At 60.6% G+C, this 6228-nt stretch overlaps 1 long non-coding RNA gene across 1 annotated transcript; it reads right to left on the bottom strand.

Moving 5' to 3' along the window:
• Nucleotides 1-1935: 1935 nt before the first annotated feature.
• Nucleotides 1936-2987, bottom strand: LOC147574665 (uncharacterized). Its single transcript, XR_015243269.1, has 2 exons — nt 2679-2987; nt 1936-2525 (listed from the first exon to the last, which is right to left on the bottom strand). It is a non-coding gene; the product is annotated as an uncharacterized LOC147574665 (long non-coding RNA).
• Between the last annotated feature and the right edge of the window lie 3241 nt (nt 2988-6228).

The following is a 6228-nucleotide window of genomic DNA, read 5'->3' as shown; positions in this document are numbered from 1 at the left end:
CCCCAGCACCCTTTCAGCCCCCAGCACCCTACCAGCCCCCCCAGCACCCTGTTAGCCCCCGAGCACCCTGCCAGCCCCCCAGCACCCTGCCAGCTCCCCTAGCACCCTGCCAACCCCCCAGCAACCTTTCAGCCCCCAGCACCCTACCAGTCCCCCCAGCATCCTGCCAGCCCCCCAGCACCCTACCAGCCCCCCCAGCACCTGTTAGCCCCCGAGCACCCTGCCAGCCCCCCAGCACCCTGCCAGCCCCCCCAGCACCCTGCCAGCCCCCCAGCACCCTTTCAGCCCCCAGCACCCTGCCAGCACCCCCCCAGCACGCTGCCAGCCCCTGGCCCAGGCCAAGCATATGCCAGCTGCTGGCTGGAAACTCTGAGCCAGAGAGAAAGGGCTGCCCAGGCCCGGCTGCCTCCCATCTCCGCCAGGAGTGTGTTTGGCTTTTGCTTGCCTGGGAACAATGGAAAAGTAGACTCTAATTAGCCTCTGGCTCTGAGGCGAAGAGGACAGCACAATCTGTGCTTTCTCATTTAAAAAAAAAAAAAAAAAGGCACGGAACCAGAGCTCCTCCTCTCAAAACCCTGCCTTCTGCTGACTCAGCTGGAAACATTACCCTCGGCAGCTGTGCTGTTTGCGACGTTAATGTCCTGTGATGGATGGAGGCGAACGAAGGCATCTGCGCGCCGTGAGGGCCCCGGGGAAGGCAGGGTGCAGAAAATGAACGTCCTCGTCCTCGTCCTCGTCCTCGAGAGCCTGGCTGATGGGCTCCAGGGCCCTGTGCCCGGGACTCTGGGGGCCAGGCCGCTCCCAGCGCCACCCAACACTGCGGGACCAGAGCAAAGACCTCAGCTCGCCCAGCTCTGAATCCCAAAAGCCAAGAGTGAAACCGGGAGCGGCATAAAGACGGAGGTGGCCCTTCCCCAGCATTTCACCTGCAGGTGTCACCCCTGCAGGTACACCTGTTGAGTCGAACCTGCGATTACTCAGGCCCCGAGCACAGCGCATTCGCACACCGTGTCACAGCTCCGCGGAGCATCACAGCTGGTGGCGAAGGCCATCCGAGCAGCATTTATTCCTCTTGGGTCTTCCTCGTCCGCTCAGCGGGCACGGGCACTGCGCGGTTCCAGGAGCCCAGCACGCAGCTCAGGGCATTGTGGCCTCAGCAGAGCAATGGGCTGTCCCCTGTCCCCAACTCACAGATGAGGACTGAGGCGGAGTGACCCCAGGACCCCAGCCACCTGCTGTCCCACCTGGCTTCCCCCTCGGCCACCTCTGCAGGCTGAATTCTGTCTTCTGTGGGTTATTGAGCACCAGACCCACTCAGGGTTACCAGCAACCAAAGTCAGGCTATCGCGGGGCACCAATATCGTGGGCCAGAGGAAGCCTGGATTCAGACAGACAGTGATGCGCATGGTGTCACCGGAGGAGCCTTTACGGAGCAGGTGCTCTATCCTGGGCCCCCACGTGCAGGCTGCGGCGGACAGGCAAGAGCAGGGCCAGCGGGTCTCCAGGGATGCCAGAAGCCAGCACCTTGCAAAAGGAGCCCTCTCTCCAGCTGAGGTCACCAGCAGCCAGGCCTCTGTGCCACAGGGCCCTGGTGTCCTGTGACTGACCCACAGAGGCCCCTGACACCCTGCAGCCTTCTCCCAGCCTCTGAGAGGGGACGCCGGCCCTGAGATACCGAGAACAGCCCTGTCTACAACCTGCTTATCACGAAAGCCACCCATTCCTGGCGGGAAAATGAAGGAGGGGGAAGGTGTTTTCTGTACCGGTTCTTCCCTGTTCTTCAAGTGGCCACGGATACGTGGCCCATCCCGGTGATGCAGGCAGCGTCTGGGTGAGAAGGAGATTGCAGAGAGGTGGAGACGCCAGCGGATACACACACACACACACACACACACGCACGTTCTGCGATATTGAGAACGGAGGGCTTGAAGTCTCTCAGAAGAATGGAAAATTTTTAAATCAAACATACTCCTTACCGAACAGGAAGTAAAACAACTTCCCTGGTTGGGAACTTTTCTTAAACGCGTTTCCCAGTTTGGTAACCAACAGTGCCACTCGCTGCGCCTTCGTGTCCTGTAGGGGATACGCGACACGCCCTCATCAAGGACACGTCATACGGTGTGAGGCTACCCTCACTCCCTTTCACTGTCTGGACCGTAGGGACGAGTGTGGTGTCCTGAGTGCGAACTGCACCCCTAACCCCAGGAGGACGGCATTTGGAAGCGGGTGGCCTTGGGGGGGCGATGAGGGCTGGGGGGGGGTTCATGAGGGTGGGGTTCACGGTGGGACTGGTGCCCTTACGGAAAGAGAAGACGGAGCCCTCTCTCCCGCACAGGAGGACCGGGCAGGAAGGCTCTGCCCTGAACTGGACCCCATCTGCCCCTGACCTCGGACACTTCGCCTCCGTCAGGAACACGTCTGCTGTCTAAGCCCCCATGGGTGCTGAGGCTGGTGGGCCCCAAGGCCCCATGGACGGTCCCCTTCTGCATCTTCGTGCTTCGAACAGCAATGCCTCCGTGGGCTCCCTGAGGACAAAGCACATTTCTGTGATTTTCAGAGCCAGACTACAGCTCCCAGTGCGGCTGGGGGTGGGGGGGATCCTGTGTAGATACCCCACAGGCACTCATGCCTCAATAATTCGCTCCCAGGCCGTGCCCTCGAGGCTCCTCCAGACACACCTGGACGCGCCCACCCTCTCCGCGGAGCTGGGCTGCCGCACTTCTCACGGCCACCAGCACGGGCAGAGTCGTGGGCAGGCTGGCTACATTCTCCCGGGTTCTGTGCCATGGAAACAATCCCTCTGCGTCCGACCTGTGCCAAAACAGAAACCACAAATGATAGTTTTATACAGACCTCCACGTTCTGAACAGACAGTACGTGTTTGCCCCAGAAATCCTGGAGAAAGAGGTGATTAAAACCCAATTTCCAGAATAACCTAGCAATAGCTTCGGCTGAGAGGAAAGGTTCAAGAAGCACCCAGCAGCGTCTTGCTCTGCACCAGCACTAACCACGGGCCCTACCCGGTGAGGTCTGTGGGGACACCTCTGGGTTTTGCACCATCAAGATCCATGCACCACAGATGCTCAGTCTACCCGCCATGGTGTCCGAGAGCACGTGTCTCCACCACGTCCCTACAGGGCAAACCCTACCGTCCCACCCACACCTGTCTCCTGAGCAAGTCTTGGGTAAGGGATCAAGGACGCCAGGCGGTCAACATCAGTCTTTGCGTTCTGAAGTCCCGCGCCTGGCCCTGCCCTTAGGATCACTCCTGCAACACCCACATCCCTGCTCATTTTAAGGATATATCCAGGTCTGGGACACCTGGGGGCTCAGTCAGTTAAGTGTCTTGGCTCTTGATCTTGGCTCAGGTCACGATCTCTTGGTTCGTGAGTTCGAGCCCTGCATCGGGCTGTATATTGACAGTATGGAGCCTGGATTGGGATTTTCTCTTGGGATTCTCTCTCTCTCTCTCTCTCTCTCTCTCTGCCCCCCCCCCAAATAAGTAAACAAAATTTAAAAATATATGTATATAGCCAGGTCATTGAGGCCAACCTTCTAGGCAGCCCTTTGCAATGCTGCATGCCCCCTCAAAACCCCTAGAGTAACTTTCTAAAGCACAAAATGCCCAGCTTCCCCCGACCCGGGGATCCTGATGGAGGTGTTCTGGGATGGGGCCTGGGCATTTCTTGATAACCTTTCCGGCTGGTCCAGACGTGTGGGCAGAAGAACCAAAACAGCGAAAATAGTGAAATTTAGCTTAAATTCGAATTTAGCAAGAAGGGTGGTCAACTGAACTGGTTAATGTAGTCATGACTCAGTGGATGGGGAGAGAAACCTATCGTCAGAGACAGCACCTCAGGGTCACCTGCCACCTGGGGCGCACGGGGACTTCCATCTCATTCCTGCCGAGCCCCGCTGTGCTCCACGTCTGTGGATAGGCAGTCGTAGGAGACGGTCCTCCGTTCAGAAAGACTGTTGTACCCCGTGATCTGCCAGCACCCCACCCTGCCCCCCCCACCAGAGTCACCTGTCCTCCGGGGGGGAGGGCAGGTGCGCCCCAAACACCACACTGCCCCTCCCCCACATGGTCCACGTGGGTCACCAGGACGTCAGGTGGCAGGCATTGTGCCCACACAGGGGGTGCCAGGAGCTGGCCGGGACGTCGGGCCTTCCCTCTTTCCCGATCTGGGCCCCGCGGCTCCCGGGCGAGGTGTAGACGTCCCAGAACTGTGGGCTCCCAGGTGCGCTGTCCTGTCTCCTCCTTTTCACGCCTGTGTTCTGGCAGAATCGCAGACTTACAGGAAAGCTCCAATAGGTCAGTTCCCACGGCATCCGCAGCCAGACTCCACTAACATACACGCATACACACACACACACACACACACGAGGTCTATTCTGAGCCACGTGAGCGTCCTTGTAGGGATCCTGCCCCTTTGCCCTAAATGCTCAGGGGCGTTCTCTTACACAACCGCAGCACAACCATACACGTGTGGAGCTGAGCCCCACAAGGCCGGCGTGATCGGCAGGCCTCCTTCAGACCCCGCCGGCCGCGACGACGCCAGTTACAGCAAAGGACACATGAGCGTGGACTGCACGCGGCCGGCCGCCTCTCTTAGCACGACCGCAGACTTTCTCTCCTTTGGGGCGTCTGGAGGAGTGCAGAACTCCCGGCCCTCAGCGTGGTTTGTCTCACTCAGCTGTGCCTTCTTGGCAGAAATATTCCAGAAGGCAAGTGGAAGTGCGCAGCCAAGCCCTCAGACCCCTTGGGCGCGGGCTGTGGGCACGGTCAGGGCCAAACCTTATCATGACGCGGCGCGGGCCCCAGGCGCCCCTCTAAGGGGCTGTCCTGGCAGCATCAGTCACTGGGTGGAAATAGCCAGCCGGAAGTGGGACGTCCCATGGGGGGGGAGGGGTGCACAGCACAGGGGCCCCCTTGCAGGCCTCAGTCATCTGTGGCTTCTCGGCTGTGAGCGCACCTAATTTAGCCCGACGCATCAATTGACCTCCGCACAGGCTGCAGCAAAGGCCTCCCGTGGGCCCGCCTGGAAATGCTCGGGTCCAAGTGGGGGCCAGCCGGGTGTCCAAGGCGGCCTTGGGGGGGGGGGGGGTCGGGCAGGCTTCTGCGCCCACCGGCCAGGGCCCACGATTGTTATGTAAACACAGAAGCCGGGCGGGGGGTGGCTGGCCCATCTGCTGGGCACACTTCTGGCCCAACGCGTGCTCTCGGGGCCCTCACCATTTTCCATCCTCTTAGGTGAAAACTTGGAAAATGTAAGGGCTCTCAATCTCCCTTTCATTTGCAAACGAGCCATTTCAGCTAAGCGTGGCCCCCTATTCTTCCCCCGCATTTGTGTTTGTGAAAAGACCCGTCTCAAATTTCTGGAGCCGCGGCAGCTGCCGCCTAGGCCCCTTTTCATTGGGCGGCGCCCCGAGCCCCCTGCGCCCCCCTCCTCGGCCCCTTTGTCTCCGGCAGAGCCGGCCCCCTCTGACCCCCGGCCAACCTGGAGCCTCCTCCTTTGTCAGCCTCCCCAGACAAGTTTCCCCCTAAATCAAGCATTGTTTGGGCTCCTGAGGCCAGCACGTGCCCACGTCCCCTAATCTTTTAATTTCTCCCCAGGAAAAAGCAGCTGCTAGTGACACCCAGCTGTCGCGGGCCTGCCGCCCCAGAACAAGGGCAGCGGGAGGGGCCGCGGCCCGCGCTCAGATGCACATCTCCCCCTTTCTTCCAAGGGGTGGTGCTTTCTCTTCTCGCAACAGCTGGCCGCACGTGCTGTGAAATGCTGCCCCCGCTAGCGAAGCCCTCCCACCCCCACCCCACCCCAACCCCCCCCCCCCCCCGACTCCGTTGGCGTCCGAACCCCTTCCCTGCTGCGCACGCGGCCCAGCTTGCACTTGAGCGCCTTTGAGAACCAGAGCTTCGGTTTGAGAGACCCCAGCGTGTGTCGTTACCCCCTGGATGCAAACATGATCATCTGATAAATTACAGAGGGAGACCCAGACCGGCTGAGAGACGCTGCAGGCTCCTGGCTCGGGCCCCACGCTGGCACCCGCGGAGGGGCCGTCCGGCTGCATGAACGCTCTTCGGGAGCCACGGCAAGAAGTCTGACGCGGGGCAAGCGTTCCTCCGGGCGTGCGGGACCGGGGCACGAGAGACTCCCCCGGAAGCATGCGCCACTGAGGCCGACCAAGCCCGGCCGGGTGTGCTGGGAGGGCTCCACGTGGTCCCTG

This window comes from Puma concolor, chromosome D4 (assembly GCF_028749965.1).
Source record: "Puma concolor isolate L17-30 chromosome D4, mPumCon1.1.hap2, whole genome shotgun sequence".
In the NCBI taxonomy this organism is placed as follows: domain Eukaryota; kingdom Metazoa; phylum Chordata; class Mammalia; order Carnivora; family Felidae; genus Puma; species Puma concolor.
The sequence above is the reverse complement of the archived record's forward strand: the minus strand, read 5'-3'. Positions and strand labels throughout refer to the sequence as shown.